We start from the raw sequence: 20,441 nt of genomic DNA, 5'->3' as shown, positions 1-20,441 counted from the left end.
TACAGGCGAAGGACTGCTTCGACCTCAGCGGCGGTGGGTGCCAACCTGCCACGGTACTCTGCTCGCAACGACCCTATGTCCTCCCAGCACACGCCGCGCGGCGGTGCGGAGGGTGCCGCAACGGGGGCCGTGGGGGGCGCCGGTGGGAGACGACGACGACATCAGTGACGCAACACTAAGCCGAAGGAGATCGGCACGGGTGCGCCTGCCGACCACGCCGACAAGGCACCTACTTCTACTGCTACACTAAGCTTCCCCGAGCCAGATCCGGTGGCGCTGGCGCTATACGTGAGTGCGGGGCCTCCCGCATTGGTCATCTCTTTCGACCCGATGCTGGAGGAGCTCGCCGCCTCGCTCGTCGTGAGCCCGCCAATGAGAGCAGCAACACCTGAGTGTCTGCCTGCTACGATAGCCCCTCAGGAGGTTGAAGCACCAGTGCCGGACATCTGTTCCCCGGCGATGGCTGCTCCGTGGACGACAGACTTGTCTCTGATGTCGCCAGTGTAGGGGCCGCCACAACTCACGCCACCACGAGCGGGAGCACCCGGCGTCGCAGAGGGTTGCACCACCCCCAGCGACGCTACGCCCACACCACGCGAAGCTGCCTGACGTCTCACACGGCAGCTCAAGCGACTGCCTCCATTAATCGCCAGCTCACCCAGGCAGAAGGTGGCAATCGTAAGGCAACCCATGCCAAAACGGAGCAGACGGATTGCAGCTTAGCCGCTGGCTGACATTCCGTCCTCCAAGCGGGGAGAGGTGCTCCTCATGCGGAGGATGAGCTTTGCACCGCCGGCAGCTCCAATCTCATCCGCGTTCAAGAGTACTTACGACGACTTTTTCGCAAGGAACTTGACGTCGAGCGAAGTGGAAGCACTGGACGTCCTGTTCCCAGCGACCAATGCTTCGACTAGTAGAAGACTCTTTTCGGATGACGGAGCAGAGTCACGCGGCCAGTAGCGGAGACGCCCAACTCCGTAGGTTACTGCGCCGCCCTTAGTTCGGTTGTTTACTTTCATGTAATATCGAAGTTTGAAACAGTCTGCTAGGAAGGTCCAGTCATAAGACCTCCTAGGACGCTCATTAGAAGCGTGTCGTGTATGGTTAAACTCTTCTTCTTCTTAATTACAATGATACGCAAATCTTTTGCGTATTCGAGAAAAAAAAATATTTCACCTTCTTTTGCGAGAAGTTAGTCACAAGAGAAAACAAACGTGGTCACGGCATGGTCGATAATAGTGTGAGAGTGGCATGGTAGCAGGTCTCAGACTAACAGCTCATTGCCATTAGCGATGGTTCCATGGTTTTGGAAGCCTTAAGGCGCCTGTGGATGTTGGTACGACATCAGGCCATCCAACGCATGCATGCTTGAGCCAGAAAATGGCACCAACAGAATTGAGCTCCATTATGGTTGACACCATGATATTTTATAGCAAAAAGGAAACTACAGATCTCTCCAAGATTCAAAACATTAAATTTGAAAAGAGAGCTAAGGAACTTGGATAGTTACTAGGTAGTGTGCCCGTGCGTTGCTACGGGATAGCTAACAATTTATACTAAAAACACACGGATCGCATGATAACATAACAATATTGTAAAAATTAAATATCAACGTTAAAGTTATAGTTAATAAAAAAGCAAAGTTTATGAAATTAACAGTCACGGAGAGCGTGGCGTCACCGGCTTACAAACTCTACTTTATAGATCTTTCCGTGATGCGCCTAAGATAATGTTTTATATCGGCAGGAAAAAATCTCCGATATCCATTTCTAGGTCGACCAAAAATGGAGTTTTAAGCCTCTTGCATATTTCAGTCCTCTTAGCAGCAGGTCGACCAAAAATGGAGTTCGAAGCCTCTAGCACATTTCAGTCCTCTAGCAGCAGAAAACACACATTAGCAGCAATCTATTTTCCATTACATCTTCATTGAATTATGCTGCACTACAACTCAAGGAAGCTCTACCGTAACTACAAAATCAGATTGCATTTAAACCCTATATGTATATCGTAGTCCTAGACACCAAACGATGAGCTCCTAATTTCTAAGAATGTATCCCAATCCTATTCCCATCTTGGTATTTGGTCACTGCTAGAACAATGCCCTTCAGATATAAGCTGCTCAAACTTTCTGGCGAGTACAGCTCCATAAGACATAAGAGCTGATGATCTGAATCACATGACCCTTAAGATATGATTACATGAAAATTTAGGTGGTTTGCATAATACATGTACACACATGTAATTAGATCGAAGTTAGGTAAGGTTTGGGTGCTCGGTTTTGCACAGCAGGAAGGGAAGAGCAGGGATTGGCACGCCTGGTGGTGCTCCTCGTAGGACGGGAGGGAGGTGGAAGTGCGGCAGGAGCGGAGGATTTGGCAGCACAGCAGGACCGACGAAGACATGAGCCGGATCGGGGGGAGGAACACGCGGGCGCCCTCCCGGCTTCTGCTGCCGTGGGTCTTCGTCGCTGGTGAAGGGCTCGATGAAGATCTGGCGACGCAGATGCGGGCGAGCCGGATCAGGGACGTAGATACGGACATCGACGTGGATGCTGGTGGTCAGCGAGAACCAGGAGCCGGGAGCGACGGCGTGGCGGCGGTCCTCAGAGGCGGTGGTCCGGCTCCCTGGTCACGTGGGGGTCACAGGTGTTGGTGAGGGCGGTCGGCGGAGGGGTGTTGTTGGTGAGAGCGGTCCTCCTCCCAAGTCTGACCGTCGGCTCGGGTCTGGTGACAGCAATCCCTGCCGTCTTGCCATGCTCCCCACGAGGAGCACACCATCAGGTCTGCCTCCATTTTCCTATTGCTTAATCAATCGCCTTAGCATCATTAGCTCCTCCTGCCTGTTGGTTGCAGCACCAGCAGCAGTGACAGAAATTCTTTTGCCGCATATTCCCTGGTTACTTGATTCGGCTTGCTTGCTTGCTCCGGCTCTTGCTCTTCTCTGCTTCTAGAATTGTGGCTCGTCCGATTTCGGTGGGTGCAACCAATACTTTTGGTTCCCTTGGGTGCTGTTATGACCCCAATGATTGGTTGGTCTCCTCTCAATTATATGCTGCTTGTGCTAGAGCACAGGGTTTTCTTGATTCTTGATGAGGGCTGTGGGGGGATACCTGGTCTCTCTAAATTGTGAAGGTTCTTGGTGTCCGCGGCGTTCTTGAGTTGGCTTGGGGATCTGTAGCTTCTAGAGCTTCATCGGGAAATTCCTGTGGCTTGGGGTTCTTGCGGTTGTTTTGAGTTGCCTTTCTTGTGGAAGTGCAGGTATTGAGCTCAGGCTGCTGAGTTCATGGTCCTCATTTACCTTCCGACCTCAAAATTCTTGTTTTTTTCTATGTGAGTGCTTGGAAAAATCATCCCCTCGTCTTCACCTGGGCTCAGAATTCTTGCTTAATTTCTTGAATTCTGCATGTCTTGGTGGTGCTTGGTAGCTTGATTATTGCCGTTTGATATTGCACAGTTCTGAGTTTCTAGTTGATTCGTCAGCTACCGGTAGAGGTCTCTTTTTGCGGGTATGATAGAATTGAGCTTGATTGCGGTGGAGCCCTTTTGGATTTGCTGCGGATACTTGAATCTCTTCTTTTTATCTCCTTGGATGCCTGCATGAAAGCCATGCTCTTAAAACACGGTTCCTTTTCTTTTCTTCCGATCATTCTCCTCATTTCTTTTATGGAGGTGGCTCTTGTGTTGTATTACTCCCTTAATTACTCTCTATATACTTTATGTGATGGAATTATTAGCTCCTTTTTTTGTCCGAGCTGAAGCGCTCTCTTATTTTCATTGTCTGTGAAAACAAAGTTTTGCCTAGGACATTTCTCCTGGCTCCACCTCTTTCATATCATTAAAAAAGTGAAAATTACAGCTGCAAACGACCAGTGAAGCATCCCCGTCTCTTCTAGGTAATTTCGAGCTAGAGATCTCATGCTATTTCGTCTCTTCTTTCAGAGTGATTCTGCAGAAGGATTCATTCTATTGGCGCGCCGAGCTGGTGAAGGAGCTCTAATAAGCCTAGCACGCACTTCAGTCATAAGCCAAGTGATTGAAAAAGGTATTGATATCTTACAAGCATGTCTTGTTCAGAAAGCTTTCCCTCCTCGAAATCAATTTTTTTTTGTCAGCAATCTTGCAATTTGCCTGAAGGGCGGGCCTGGTGCAAGCGGTAGAGTCTTAGCACCTGTGACCGGAAGGTCCTGGGTTCGAGTGGCGGTCTCCTCGTATTACACAGGCGAGGGTAAGGCTTGCCACTGACACCCTTCCCCAGACCCAGCACAGAGCGGGAGCTCTCTGCACTAGGTATGCCCTTTTTAATCTTGCAATTTGCCTATGTGTAATATAATGGAATTTCTGGTTGGGCGCCTTGAATGGCTGCATTATTTTGGTGAAACAGAAGGAATTCTCAACCACATTCTCATCCTCTTTGTAAGGGAGAGCAAAAAGCCAACAACTTAGCTAATGTCATGGATGAAGGACCACCTGTACCACCTATAGGTCCCAAACCAGTGTCTTACCTTGTCAGTTATATTTTTCCATATGATGAACATGGGGTCTGTTTGTTCTCCAGAAATGTTAGAGAAAAGAACAAGAAGTGATAACTACTGCCAAAACTGAGGGTCTAGCCCTGGGTCTCACAGTAGTGACTGGCCTTTGTGTGCAGTCTGTCTCTTTGATGATTTTACCTCTGTAAAAGTGGCGGAACCAGTTTATGGTTTAGCTCTTTCACCCTACCTTTTCTTGGAGGCCTTTCCCTATTATTTTACAGCGAATGAAATTTCTGTTTTGTCATCTGCTATATTGCTGTATATTTACAGAATAGTTCTTTAATAATTTAGTGAATTTTGTTCTAACTGTTTCCATTTCCCAAAGTGCAGGCAAGTCCGCAGAAATATTGGTTCCGAGGGCTCTGTAATTGCTTCTCCACACTTGCCTATGCCTTTGCACTAATTTTTACAACTGAGTAGTCAAAGCTGGGATATGGCTACTTATTACTCGAGCCCTGGCAGTGAAAGAGATTCACAAACAATGTACTCAACAGAGTCAGGCAATGCATCATATCCCGTGCCATCAGCCCTTGGGAACTTCCTTTATCCGAACAATGCATCTTCTGGACCTTATACAGAATTTAGTAGAATCACTACTGGAAATAGAGACTTTGCCGAGTGAAAAATTCTTTACCGAGTGTCAAAAATCGGGCACTCGGCAAAGACCCCCTTTGCCGACTGCCGGGCACTCGGCAAAAAAATGCACTTGCCAGACTCTCGGCAAAAGCGCGGCACTCGGCATAGGCTAACCCGCGTAACGGTGTTCGGCCACGTCCTTCTTTGCCGAGTGCCTGCTGTTAGACACTCAGCAAAGATTTATTTTTTTATAAAAAAATTTCTTTGCCGAGTGTCCCAGATCTGGCACTCGGCAAAGATTTAATTTTTTTTTAAAAATTTCTTTGCCGAGTGTCCTAGATTTGGCACTCGGCAATTTTTTTTTTTTTGAAAAATACTTTGCTGAGTGCCCCTGGCGAGGCACTCGGCAAAGATTTAATTTTTTTTTTAAATGTCTTTGCCGAGTGCCCTGTGAAGGCAATCGGCAAAGAGGAATTTTTTAAAAAAAAATTCAAAACCCTCTTTGTCGAGTGTCTTATTCGTGGCACTCGGCAAAGACCCCCTTTGCCGAGTGCCATGCCCCGGCACTCGGCAAAGTTTTTTTTTTGTTTTTGGCCTCCAAATTTTTTGTGCAGCCCTTTTAAAGCACCAGGAACTCCTAGTTAGAATTTGAAAATTTTTTATGGTTTTTTGATATATTTAGTTACTTTATTTCTTTTACTTGATTTTTTTCGAAAAATATAATTTTGAACAGCACGTGGTACGAATAATGGAATTTAATGATTCAAAAAATGATAGTCATGTTACTGAGTGTAGTGTGAGGCCGTATCCAGGAACGGACCCGAAATTTCGGACATCTTGTTCACGAAACATGACCGCGAACTTGCGTGCAAAGTGTTTTTAAATTCTATAAAATGCAAACGAAGTCCAAAAATCATGAAACTTGTTGAGATGTCGTGATATCATATGTGGAGGCTATGATAAAAATTTCAGAAGATTTCATGCACGTTGTCACGTACGATGTTTACAAACCAGGACATCTCTACATGCTTTGAAACATGTCAAACTTCATTTGGATCTTTCGCAGTTGCCGGCCTGCCTTTGGCTTGGACCCAGTTGATATTATCAAACCTACTCCCGTCACTGTCGCTTTAATCCGATTTTCACACGGAAAAACCTAGGACGGGCCAATCAGAATTCAGAATAAAAAATGGTGACAGTGTTGGTTCCTGTCAAATTTCAGGCAGATGCAAGATGGATCTGCGCAAGCGCAAGCCTGCTCAACCAACGGAAGAGCTCGTAATTCAGGCAAGGAGAGAGCATCATTCAAAGGCAGATGTCATGCTATGGACGATATGCACAAAGAAGGAACGGTTCCCAGTGTGTGTGATGTGGTTGTTGGGAAAGGTAGCCGTTGGGACGCCGTGATTTTGTCGGTTTTTGGTCACTGAAGAATGGATACTCTGATATTGTCGCCATCAGCAGAGTTAACCAAAAACCTGAAGCCTTCGGCGGTTATCACCGCTGAGTAACAAGATGCCAAAGTTTTTACTGCAGACTCGTTTATATTTTCCGAGCTCCACACTGGCAGATTTGTTGCGAGAGAAAAACACTGTACCATGTCTGATAAACCAGGCTGATAAGTTTAAGCGAACAAGGCCTACATTCACAGCCCGATGCGCGTGAAGAATACAAGTGGAGGTAGAGGGGGAAGAGGAGAGGCTACTGGAGGTGAAATTGGACTCCCGACCCGATGGCTTTGGTGATTTTCACAATGCCACCCTCTTACCTTAATTATTATAGGTCATTTTAGTTTTTCTACATACCTAATTTTTGTTATGCAACTATATATATACGATATGTCTGTATACATAATAAATTAGAACGGAGGAGGTACATTTGTATGGCTCTATGCACGCTTGCAAGTGTGTCCACTCTTATTTTTCTAATTTTAGTTATTGAGCAAGCCTTTTGTCCCTTAGCAGTTGTATGACTTTTTTTCGGCAAACATCTACACTTGTGTAGGTAAATTCTTTTTCTTTTTAACCTTTTTCAAACAATTTTTAAAATTAACACCGTTGACTTTTTTTCACATCTAACCTGCTCGGCCACGTCTATTTTCCTGGCGCGGCCAAACCACTCCGACGTGCCATGCATCCTGGCGCGGCTGACATGCCATGGTGACAGGTCAGCCGCCCGCTGACCAGCTAATGTGGCACCGCTATGCCGTGCCATCAACTCTGCCACGGCAGCTGCCGCGCCAACCTAGATGGCACGTCCCTTGTCGCGCCAGGCGGTTGGCGTGACTGGTGGAATTACAGATCCGCTGCATGGCCCTCTTTGTATCTCTCGCTCTATTCCTTTCCTCCTATGCTCGTGCCGACCCGAGCGTCCGCCGTCGTCGTCTCTCTCCGCCTCCATCCCTCTCCACCTCAGCCATCTCCGGCGCTCTTCCTCCCTCTGTGATTCCATCGCCAGACCTCTCTCTGTCAGACCCCTCGTGGCCGTTGAAAGCTCTAATTTGGTTTTGGTTAATTGATGAAACCCTAAGTGCTAACCTAGTTTATCAAGATGATTATGAGATAGGTAGCACTACTCCAAGTGATAAGCAATGGTGAAGATCTTGACAATGGTGATGGCATGGTGATGGTCAAATGCTTAAACTTGGAAATGAAGAAAGAGAAAAACAAAAGGCTTAAGGCAAAGGTATAAAATGTAGGAGCCATTTTGTTTTAGTGATCAAGACACTTAGTGAGTGTGATCACATTTAGGATAGATAGCCGTACTATTAAGAGGAGTGAAACTCGTATCGAAATACAGTTATCAAAGTGCCACTAGATACTCTAATTCATTGCATATGCATTTAGGATCTAGTGAATCACTAACACCCTTGAAAATGTTTGTGAAAATATGCTAACACATGTGCATAAGGTGATACACTTGGTGGTTAGCACATTTGAGCAAGGGTGATGAAGACAGTGGAGATGCCAGCGTCGGTCAAGTGACCGGACGCTGGATCTGAATGCACCGAACGCTGACTGCCTGCGTCCGGTCGCGCTGACCTGGCGGTACAGTAGCTAGGGTGCTCCACCGGACGCTGGGCCGTGTCCGGTCGAGGTGGACCAGATGCGTCCGGTCGAGGAAAAACAGATTTTGACCCTTACTGTACTCGGCCGGACGCTGAGGCTCCAGCGTCCGGTCAGTAATACCGGAGCGTCCGGTCAGCTTCGTAGTCGTTGAAATCTGACGAACAACGTTTGAAGCAAGTGACGCGTGGCGTCCATCGGGCGACCGGACGCTGAGGGCCAGCGTCCGATCAGTCTGACCGGAGCGTCCGGTCAGCCCGTAGTGTGCCCAGTGAAGGGGTACAACGGCTCTATTTGATGGGGGCTTCTATTTAAAGCCCCTTGGCCGGCTGAAGCTCTAACTCTTGCACATTTTTCATTGACATAGCAACCTTGTGAGCTTAGCCAAAGTCCTTCCACTCATCTCCATCATTGATTCATCATCTTTGTGAGATTGGGAGAGAATCCAAGTACATTGCTTGAGTGATTGCATCTAGAGGCACTTGGTATTCGTGTTGCGCTGTGGATTTCGCTTGTTACTCTTGGTGGTTGCCACCACCTAGACGGCTCGGTGCAGCGGTGGAGGATCAGCACGAGTTGGTGATTGTTCATGGCCATCTCCGGTGATTGTGAGGGGAGTTGTACCTTCCCCGGTGGAGCGCCGAAAGGTAACTCTAGTAAATTGCTCGTGTCATTGAGTTACCTCACCTGTGGGTCGGTTCTTGCGGTGTCCTATCGTGTGGATGAGGTTTGTAAAACACCTCTTAGCCACCGAACCACCAAGTGTTGGTCGACACAACGGGGACGTAGCGTGTTGGCAAGCACGTGAACCTTGGGAGAAAATCGATTGTCTCTTGTCTTTGACATTCTCCCGGTGATTGGCTATATATTCATCTTATGATTGGTTCATCCCCTACACGTCGGTATAATCACCCTACTCACTTATTTACATTCTTGCAAACTAGTTGATACAAGCTCTTTAGTGTAATTAGAATTGAGAGCTTGCTATATTATTCACATTCATCTAGTTGAGCTCTTTAGAGTAGCAAGGTTGAGAGCTCTTAGTGAGTATTTACATAGCAAGTTTATGTGCCTAAGTAATCTTTGTAACTAGAATTGTTGGATAGGTGGCTTGCAACCCTTGTAGAGCTAGAGCAAGTTTGTATTACGCTATTTGTCATACTAATCAAATTACTCTAGTTGATTTGTAGATTTTTAATAGGCTATTCACCCCCCTAGCCATATTAGGACCTTTCAAGTGGTATCAGAGCCGTGGTCACTGTTTGATTGAAGGCTTAACAACCTCGATGTCAAATTATGGCTCAAGTTGTGTTCAACCATGTGGGGGGCAAACCACCGTTCTTTGATGGCACATGCTATGATTATTGGAAGAGAAAGATGAGGATGTATCTTGGTTTAATCAATGATCAAGTATGGGAAGTGACCGAGAATAACTATGCTATCATTGATCCCGATGATCCAACCAACCAAGATAAGATCAACAAGCAATGCAATACAATGGCTCTCAACACCATATACAATGCCATTGATCCCAAGGTGTTTGAGCAAATCAAGGATTGTGAAAGAGCAAATGATGTGTGGAAGAGATTGGAGGAAACATATGAGGGCACACCGGTGGTGAAGAGTGCTAAGTTGTACATCCTCAAGGACAAGTTGACAAGTTTCAAGATGAAGGATGATGAGAGCATTCCGGAGATGTTCCATCGGCTACAAGTAATTGTCAATGACTTGAAGGCTTTGGGAGAAAAGATCAAGGATGATGATGTCTCCCATCGATTCTTGATGTGCTTACCTCCAAGATTTGAGATGTTGAGATTGCTCATCACAAGAGGAGGATTGAAGGATATTACCCCTAACCAAGTACTAGGTGATGTCATGACACAAGAGACAAACCGTGTGGAAAGGGAGGGGGATGACAAGAAGGAAGAAGAAGACAAGAAAAAGAAAGGCATAGCATTCAAGGCTAGCTCATCATCATCAAAGAACAAGGGCAAGTCCAAGAAAGAATCAAGTGATGATGATGATCTTAGTGATATTGATGATGAAGCTATGGCTCTCTTTGTGCGCAAGATGGGAAAATTCATGAAGAAGAAGGGCTATGGTGTAAGAAAGAGGAGATCACACCAAGAAGAAAGAGTATGTGAGAAGATGCTACAATTGCAAAAGCCCCGATTATGTAGTAGCAAATTGTCCATACAATAGTAACAATGATGAGGATGAGAAGAAGAAGCACAAGGAGGATAAGAAAGAAAAGAAGGAGAAGAAGGAGAAGAGAATGACCTTCTAAAAGAAGAAGAAGGGTGGAGGCTATGTGGTCACATGGGATAGTGATGGCTCTTCGGATAGTGATAGCTCTAGTGATGATGACAAGAAATCTATCAAGAGAGCACTAGCAAGCATCGCCATTAACAATAAGCCCTCCATCTTCGACACTCTATCAACATGCCTTATGGCAAAACCTACCAAGGTAAAATATGATGTGAGTGATGATGATGAATGTGAAAGTGATGCTTGTAGGAGTGATGATGATGATGATGAGTACTCCAAGGAGGAGCTCATAGACATGTGTGAGCAAGTGCATACTTGCTTTGAGATGAAGAGAAAGGAGTGCAAGGAATTGAACAAGAAAGTCAAATTTCTTGAGCAATCCCTTGATGAGCTCAATGCAACTCATGAGAGGCTAATGGAAGCCCATGAGAAGCTTGGCAAAGCTCACTCTAAGCTTGAAAAGGCTCACTCCTCTCTCATTGAGCAAGTCAAAGTGGAGGAAGCCAAGAAGGAGCAAGTGATCATAACATGTGATGTGGGACTAACATGTGATCTTATTGATGAATCTTTTCATGAACCCATTATTGTTGCTCCTACTAACACTTCTTGTAGCACTACTACTTCCACTTCACCCTTGAGTGATGGTCTCACTTGTGATGCCTCACTTATGGTGGAAAATGAAACCCTCAAGAAGGAGGTGAATGAGCTTATTCGTGCCTTAGGCAATGCCTATGGTGGAGAAGCCCACTTGCTAAAGTGCTTGGGTAGCCAAAGATTTTCTCTCAACAAAGAGGGATTAGGCTATACCCCCAAGAAAGGCAAGGCAGCCTTTGTCACTCCCAAAGCTAGCTTTGTGAAGGGCAATGGTCGGTTTTGCAATAGATGCAAGCAAGTTGGGCATATAGAGCAAAATTGCAAGACTAATAAGAACAAGCTACCTAATATATCCTCAATCAAATTTGATTCTTGTTACATGCTTTATAAGGGTGCCAATGGTGTGAAAGCTAAGTTCATTGGTACACCAATTATGGGCCCAAAGAAGAAGGCCATTTGGGTTCCAAAGACCTTGGTGACTAACCTACAAGGACCCAAGCAAGTTTGGGTACCTAAAAAGAATTGATCTTCTTTTGTAGGTAAATTATAAAGCCGGAGGAAGATATTGGGTGCTTGATAGTGGGTGCACACAACACATGACCGGTGATCCAAGAATGTTCAATTCAATCAATGAAAGCAAGAGCAATGGGATTGATAATATCACATTTGGTGACAATGGCAAAGGCAAGGTCAAAGGGCTTGGTAAGATTGCAATATCCAATGATTTGAGCATTTCCAATGTGCTACTAGTAGAGAGCTTGAACTTCAACCTATTGTCGGTAGCTCAATTGTGTGATCTTGGTTTCAAATGCATATTTTGTGTGGATGATGTAGAGATGATAAGTGTAGATGGCTCTAACTTGATATTCAAAGGATTTAGATTTGAGAATCTATACTTAGTTGATTTCAATGCTAGAGAAGCACAATTATCAACATGTTTGATCACTAAGTCTAGCATGGATTGGTTATGGCATAGAAGGCTTGGTCATGTTGGAATGAAATAATTGAACAAGTTGATTAAGCATGACTTAGTTAGAGGCTTGAAAGATGTCACATTTGAGAAGGATAAGCTATGTAGTACATGTCAAGCCAGAAAGCAAGTTGGTAATACACATCCTAAGAAGAGTATGATGAGCACATCTAAGGCATTTGAGTTAATGTACATGGACTTGTTTGGACCAACCACATACATTAGCATTGGTGGAAACAAATATGGATTTGTGATTGTGGATGATTTCACTAGATACACATGGGTGTTCTTTCTTGGTGACAAGAGTGATGTGTTTGCAACATTCAAATCATTTGTCAAGGGCATTCACAATGAGTTTGAAACAACCATCAAGAAAGTTAGAAGTGACAATGGAAGTGAGTTCAAGAACACTAGAATTGATGAGTTATGTGATAAATTTGGAATTAGACATCAATTCTCGGCCAAGTATACTCCTTAATCAAATGGGCTAGTTGAAAGGAAGAATAAAACCTTAATTGATATGACAAGATCAATGTTGAGTGAGTACAATGTGAGTCATTCATTTTGGGCCAAAGCAATTAACATGGCTTGCTACTATAGCAACCGACTCTATTGTTACCTCATGATGGAAAAGACACCTTATGAGCTATTGAATGGAAGAAAGCCCAACATAGCATACTTCTGGGTTTTTGGTTGTAAATGCTATATATTGAAGAAAGGCACTAGATTGAGCAAGTTTGAAAAGAAATGTGATAAAGATTTCTTGCTTGGTTACTCCACTACTAGCAAGGCTTATAGAGTTTGGAATTTAGCTAGTGGTACTCTTGAGGAGGTTCATGATGTGGAGTTTGATGAAACAAATGGTTCCCAAGAGGAAGATGAGAATCTAGATGATGTAAGAGGCACTCAATTGGTCAATGCAATGAAGAACATGGACATTGGTGAGTTAAGGCCTAGAGAGGTGATTGATGTTGAAGATGACAAGAATCAAGTGCTCTCTAACTCAAATGTGCAAGCTAGTGGTTCTCATAATCAAATCCAAGCAAGCACTGGTGATGGCAATGTGCAAGATCAACAAATGGCTAGTTCATCATCTCAACCAAGTGATCGATCAAATGCTAGCAATCAAGTGCAAGTGCTTCAACCAACCAATATTGCAAGAGATCATCCATTGGACACTATTATTGGTGATATTTCAAGGGGATTACAAACTAGATCAAGATTGGCATCATTTTGTGAGCACTTCTCATTTGTGTCATCCATTGAACCTAAGAAGATAGATGAAGCCTTGAGGGATGTTGATTGGATCAATGCAATGCATGAAGAGCTAAATAACTTCACAAGAAACCAAATATGGGATTTTGTTGAGAGGCCTAAGGATCATAATGTGATTGGAACCAAGTGGGTCTTTCGGAACAAGCAAGATCAAGATGGGAACAAAGCAAAATTAGTGGCTCAAGGTTACACTCAAGTTGAAGGTCTTGACTTTGGAGAAACATATGCCCCCGTTACAAGATTGGAAGCAATTAGGATCTTGCTAGCTTATGCTTGTGCCCACAATATCAAGTTGTATCAAATAGATGTGAAAAGTGCATTTCTCAATGGGTACATCAATGAGCTTGTGTATGTTGAGCAACCTCCCGGTTTTAAAGATGAGAAGAAATCCAACCATATCTACAAGTTGAGAAAGGCTTTGTATGGATTGAAACAAGCACCTAGAGCATGGTATGAGAGATTGAGGGATTTCCTACTCTCTAAGGGGTTCAAGATGGGAAAGGTTGACACCACTCTATTCACCAAGAAGCTTGGGAATGACTTGTTTGTAATGCAAATCTATGTTGATGATATCATCTTTGGGTCAACAAATCAAGAATTTTGTGAGGAGTTTGGCAAGATGATGACAAGTGAGTTTGAGATGTCCATGATTGGAGAGCTTAGTTACTTCCTTGGTCTTCAAATCAAGCAAATGAAGAATGGCACATTTGTAAGTCAAGGCAAGTATATCAAGGACATGCTCAAGAAGTTTAGAATGGATGATAGTAAAGCTATTAGTACACCAATGGGGACAAGTGGAAGCTTGGATAGTGATACTAGTGGCAACATGGTGGATCAAAAAATGTATCGGTCTATGATTGGAAGCCTACTCTATGTGACCGCATCGAGGCCAGATGTGATGTTTAGTGTATGCATGTGTGCTAGATTTCAAGCCTCACCAAGAGAAAGTCATTTGAAGGCAACTAAGAGAATATTGAGGTACTTGAAGCATACACAACATGTTGGATTATGGTATCCCAAAGGAGCAAGATTTGAGTTGATTGGATATTCGGATTCCGATTATGCAGGATGCAAAGTTGAGAGAAAGAGCACTTCGGGCACATGTCAACTATTGGGAAGATCACTTGTATCTTGGTCATCAAAGAAGCAAAATAGTGTAGCACTTTCAACCGTCGAAGCGGAGTACATTTCGGCCGGTAGTTGTTGTGCTCAATTACTTTGGATGAAGGCTACTTTGAGTGATTTTGGAATTAGATTCAAACAAGTGCCATTGCTATGTGACAATGAGAGTGCCGTAAAGCTCACCAACAACCCGGTTCAATACTCAAGAACAAAGCATATAGATGTTCGTCATCACTTCATAAGAGACCACCAACAAAAAGGGGACATTTGCATAGAGAGTGTGGGCACCGAAGATCAACTTTCCGACGTATTCACCAAGCCACTTGATGAGAAGAGGTTTTGTAAGCTAAGGAATGAATTGAACATACTTGACTTCTCAAATATGTGTTGATGCACCCCCATTATATGATATGCCTCTCCTTCGAGCAATCCAAGGTAAAAGTTGATTGGCATGGCATACATCCTTGCTAAGGACATGATTAGTGCATCTAGACATATTTCACATTTGAATAGGCTCATTCACGAAAATCAAATGAATTTGATGCTTGTATGGTACCACTATTGCTTGTATGTTTGAAATGATCTAGTGGTAGCATATGACATGTTTGTGGGCTTACAAACCTAGTGTTTGATTTAGAAAATGAGCTATAAGTGTTTAACTCAACATGGTACAAGATAACCCTTATTTGGAGGTGTGAAGAAGCTTATCCTTGGATCAAACCGAGTTAAATATCTTTTGCAAGTAATCTAGATTGAACCAAATTGGGAAAATGATCCTCATTTCACATGGTTTTACCCCAACATATCTATAATTTGAGGCAACCTTTTGTGCAAATTATTGACATTAATAATCCTACCCTATCTATACTTTAAGCCTTTGTGGTCATTGATGACAAAGGGGGAGAAATAGTGTACAAAGATAGTGACACAAAGGGCTGGAGAGATAGTATATGACAAAAGAAGGGGATCTATTAAAATTTTGAGCATACAAATAGGGGGAGCAAGCTCATAAACTTGTATGGTGCATTTGAATGAGCATTACATATGTTTGCTTGCATGACATAAGTTTTAATTTCAAATATCCATGCTTGTGTGGTGTATGCTAGTTGTAGGTTTGAATGTTGAAATGAAAAACTAGCATGCATAGGCTAAGTAACTAGACTTATGTTCATTCTATGGAAACTAGACCCTTGCATGTAATGTTGATCTCACGGGGTATTCTAGTTCTTGTATATGTCTAGTTACTAATGGTGCTAAGGATGGTATATTGGTGCACTCCGATTGGTATCACGCTTCAAAGGTCCATCTCTTATACCTTAGCATCATTTGGTAGAAATTGACTCATATATTTCCTATCTAATCATATGTGCAAAGCTTCAATCCAAACTTTTAGCACATATGTAGGGGGGGCAATTGCTATCATATGGAGTTCATGAAACTTGCCCATATCCTTTACACATGGTAAATATGCTTGGGCAAGCAACATGGATTCAAATGAACTTTAATTCATATCTTTGTATAAGGGTTGTCATCAATTACCAAAAATGGGGAGATTGAAAGCTCTAGTTTGGTTTTGGTTAATTGATGAAACCCTAAGTGCTAACCTAGTTTATCAAGATGATTATGAGATAGGTAGCACTACTCCAAGTGATGAAGCAATGATGAAGATCATGACAATGGTGATGGCATGGTGATGGTCAAATGCTTAAACTTGGAAAAGAAGAAAGAGAAAAACAAAAGGCTCAAGGCAAAGGTATAAAATGTAGGAGCCATTTTGTTTTAGTGATCAAGACACTTAGTGAGTGTGATCACATTTAGGATAGATAGCCGTACTATTAAGAGGAGTGAAACTCGTATTGAAATGCAGTTATCAAAGTGCCACTAGATGCTCTAATTCATTGCATATGCATTTAGGATCTAGTGAATCACTAACACCCTTGAAAATGTTTGTGAAAATATGCTAACACATGTGCACAAGGTGATACACTTGGTGGTTAGCACATTTGAGCAAGGGTGATGAAGACAGTGAAGATGCCAGCGTCGGTCAAGTGACCGGACGCTGGATCTGAATGCACCGGACGCTGACTGCCTGCATCCGGTCGCGCTGACCTGGCGGTACAGTAGCTAGGGTACTCCACCAGACGTTGGGCCATGTCCGGTCGAGGTGGACCGAACGCGTCCGGTCGAGGAAAAACGGATTTTGACCCTTACTGTACTCAACCGAACGCTGAGGCTCCAGCGTTCGGTCAGTAATACCGGAGCGTCCGGTCAGCTTCGTAGCCGTTGAAATCTGACGAACAACGTTTGAAGCAAGTGACGCGTGGCGTCCATCGGGCGACCGGACGCTGAGGGCCAGCGTCCGGTCAGTCTGACCGAAGCGTCCGGTCAGCCCGCAGTGTGCCCAGTGAAGGGGTACAACGGCTCTATTTGATGGGGGCTTCTATTTAAAGCCCCTTAGCCGGCTGAAGCTCTAACTCTTGCACATTTTTCATTGACATAGCAACCTTGTGAGCTTAGCCAAAGTCCTCACACTCATCTCCATCATTGATTCATCATCTTTGTGAGATTGGGAGAGAATCTAAGTGCATTGCTTGAGTGATTGCATCTAGAGGCACTTGGTATTCATGTTGCGCTGCGGATTTCGCTTGTTACTCTTGGTGGTTGCCACCACCTAGACGGCTCGGTGCAGCGGTGGAGGATCGGCACGAGTTGGTGATTATTCGTGGCCATCTCCGGTGATTGTGAGGGGAGTTGTACCTTTCCCGGTGGAGCGCCGAAAGGTAACTCTAGTAAATTGCTCGTGTCATTGAGTTACCTCACTTGTGGGTCGGTTCTTGCGGTGTCCTATCGTGTGGACGAGGTTTGTGAAACACCTCTTAGCCGCCAAACCACCAAGTGTTGGTCGACACAACGGGGACGTAGCGTGTTGGCAAGCACGTGAACCTCGAGAGAAAATCGATTGTCTCTTGTCTTTGGCATTTTCCCGGTGATTGGCTATATATTCATCTTGTGATTGGTTCATCCCCTACATGTCGGTATAATCACCCTACTCACTTATTTACATTCTTGCAAACTAGTTGATACAAGCTCTTTAGTGTAATTAGAATTAAGAGCTTGCTATATTATTCACATTCATCTAGTTGAGCTCTTTAGAGTAGCAAGGTTGAGAGCTCTTAGTGAGTATTTACATAGCAAGTTTGTGTGCCTAAGTAATCTTTGCAACTAGAATTGTTGGATAGGTGGCTTGCAACCCTTGTAGAGCTAGAGCAAGTTTGCATTACGCTATTTGTCATACTAATAAAATTGCTCTACTTAATTTGTAGATTTTTAATAGGCTATTCCCCCCTCTCTAGCCATATTAGGACCTTTCAGCCGTGCCGCCCGCTGCGTGCCAGGGGCTAGCAGCGGCCCTCTCCGCCGGGCATGCTTGGTGTGGGTGAACCCCCAAGGTCCCCCACTTCGTAGGACAGGTAATTTGCTCTTGATTTCTTGTTGCAATGTTAGGGTATGCATAGTTAGATTAGTATAGTTAGGGTTGACACTATACCACATCTAACAATTAGCGTCGAACAACAGTCACTAAAACATAATAATAACGTCCAACCTCTTATACCGATCGATTATTGGTCGTTATTCAAACTATCGGTCGGTACAGTCTGTTTTCATTTTTGGCGCATCTAGCCCAGCCCACTCACGTGCAATGTAATTGAGTGGCCCACCGGTCATACACTAACACCCAAAAGGCCAAAACCCTGTCTCAAGGCTCCAGCACCCATCGTCCCATCCACCCAGCAGCTGCCACACATGGACTCAGCACCAGCGGCGCTCGTCGGGACCTCGGGGGCGGCTCTTCTCCATCACCGCCACGAGCTCGCCGGGGCCGTCATCCTCGCTGCTGCAGCCGCCGTCCCTACTACTCGGTCGTCTGGGCCGCATCCCCGCTGTGCGCTCATCGGGGTCGCAAGGCGGCGGCGCGGCGCGAAGCCCTGGTCGATGGAAGCGCGGCGTGCGACCCAGGTACCCCAGGCAGTGTGCGGTGGTGCGGCCAGGCCAAGGGCATGGCGGCTATTTGGTACCGCGCGGCCCCAGTGCTCCAGGCGGCAGCGAGATCTGACGAGGTGGCTCGGGCGGATCTGACGAGGTGGCTCGGTGTAGAACGGACCCAGGTAAGTATTGTCGTCCTATAGATCTGGAATCTGATGCATTTTGGTCTTTTTAGCTCATAGTGTTTATCGCAGTCCGACATACTTTTCAATTTTCTAAGGCTGTGAGATCCCATTATCAGAGCTGAACCAAACAGCTTCGTTCACAAGAGCGATTCAATATATCAATTATTTTCCTTTGTGCAGTTTACAATGGTGTGGGAGAACCTGAAGGGATAGTATCCAGCGTTCCAGGTTCCAACGCCTCAGGGATTGTTGTTGCATCGTTGCCTGATCGAAGTGAAATTGCCATGCCGCATGAGGCTGGAGGTAAGAGCCATTAAATTTTACTAGGGTGCACTTGCAGTCAAGTGATGATAACATTTTAAAAATACACAAGATTTTAGATTGTATCTTGTTTAGACATGGATTGAACGTCAAATGCAGCCTGCAGCCAATTTGTTGTTAAGCCACACCACAAGTTTGTTTCTAATTTGTTGTGGGATGAAGCTAATCTGCACACTGGATAGTACTAGCCCTTCTTTGTTGCTAATTTGTTTTAGGTGTGGTTCCATTTTCGAATTGAACTAGGTTGCTGAAAACTGAGCACTGAATTCTTTATCTCTGTTCTAATTATTAAGCTGGCAGCAGGATCAAAAAGTTTAGTTTATATTTGATGGTCATATGCCTAGTGCAGCTGAATGGATAAAATTGCTGGTGGTCTGAAATTAACACCCCTTTAGTCCTGTGTTTTGACTAAGGCAATGGTCTTGATCAGTCCATAGGACTGATAGCTAGGGCCAATGGATATGACTGCTATTTTTTTTGCTCTATAAGCATGGAGCAGTGTTTTAAAGGCGTCGCCTAGGCGTCCAGGCGTACCCAGCTCGCCTTGGGAAACAGTGGCGCCTTGTCGCCTAGGTGCCGCCTAGGCGTCCAGGCATACCAAGCACTCGCCTGGACGCCTAACCGCCTTTAAAACTATGGCATGGAGTATTAGCTTTGTGATTGAGTTTGCCATGTGATTCAGCCTATCAGGCCTCTTGTCTCTGGCAACGCACCAAGAGATTGGAGCCAGTGGTGGCTCTGAGGCTCTCCATGGCCAGCTGATGCCGCTGTTGGTCTAGGGGAAGTGGATGGATATTTTGGCCATGAAGCTTCTGTGAGTTATGTTTCTTTGCTCATTTACCTACTACTGAGAGGCATGGTAATGTTGAAACTAATATGTATATCAATATATGCTTTATTATCCCTACTGGTAAAGAATGCATGATTAACAATTTAATTTAATATACTTTCGAAGCATTGTTATTGATGAATTGTATGACCCTTTTGCATTCCTTGTTACCTTTATTAGACTAGCTTCCATGGTTCCTTTCTTTGAACCACTGAGAACTGAGATTAAATTGTGGATTACTCTTTGTTGTTTCTTCTGTCCTGATCCCTAAACATTATACTAAAAAAACCCATAGGTGCAAAATAATCGTTGCTGTATGAAACTTGGGGCTGTACACTTGCACTGACAATGAGTCGTGGTAATGTTGTTTGGGCCCTTGTTGGAACCAGTATGGTCCCTCATGTGTAGTTAGTATTCCATGCTTTCATTCTTTGTTTATTCTATATAAGCATTATTCTGCATGCTGCATGCGGATAAGCATGGTTTAATCTCTCTAGAGTTATTCGAGTTTCTTCATGGTTCCTGTCTATATCAACCATTCTATTTTTGCACAGTATATTTTGGCAATTAGTTTCTCAGAAGTTGAAGGACTTGTCAAATCCTAATTTGCTGAAGCAGAAATATAACATGATGGAAGTTGTACGTAAAGGGTAGTCATGCTCTTTCTGAGAATCTTTGAGAAAGGAGATGACCCTGGAATTAAACATGATCAACCCCAAAC

General features: G+C 44.4%; 2 long non-coding RNA genes across 5 annotated transcripts in view; both read left to right on the top strand.

Annotated features, from left to right (window-relative positions):
* LOC136507993 (uncharacterized) overlaps nt 1-20,441 on the top strand; it is a 79,893-nt gene that overhangs the window by 50,802 nt on the left and 8,650 nt on the right. For 3 of the 4 annotated variants that reach the window (XR_010771817.1, XR_010771815.1, XR_010771816.1), the window contains exons 1-3: nt 18,164-18,567; nt 18,751-18,873; nt 19,574-19,705. This is a non-coding gene — a long non-coding RNA (uncharacterized lncRNA). Of the gene's footprint in view, nt 1-18,163; nt 18,568-18,750; nt 18,874-19,573; nt 19,706-20,441 lie in introns of those variants that run through there. The other variant, XR_010771818.1, reaches the window with a different exon arrangement.
* Nucleotides 2,693-5,108, top strand: LOC136506521 (uncharacterized). The gene is made up of 3 exons (XR_010771632.1): nt 2,693-2,780; nt 3,939-4,041; nt 4,862-5,108. It is a non-coding gene; the product is annotated as an uncharacterized lncRNA (long non-coding RNA).

This window comes from Miscanthus floridulus, chromosome 15 (genome assembly GCF_019320115.1).
Source record: "Miscanthus floridulus cultivar M001 chromosome 15, ASM1932011v1, whole genome shotgun sequence".
Taxonomy (NCBI): Eukaryota; Viridiplantae; Streptophyta; class Magnoliopsida; order Poales; family Poaceae; genus Miscanthus; species Miscanthus floridulus.
The sequence above is the reverse complement of the archived record's forward strand: the minus strand, read 5'-3'. Positions and strand labels throughout refer to the sequence as shown.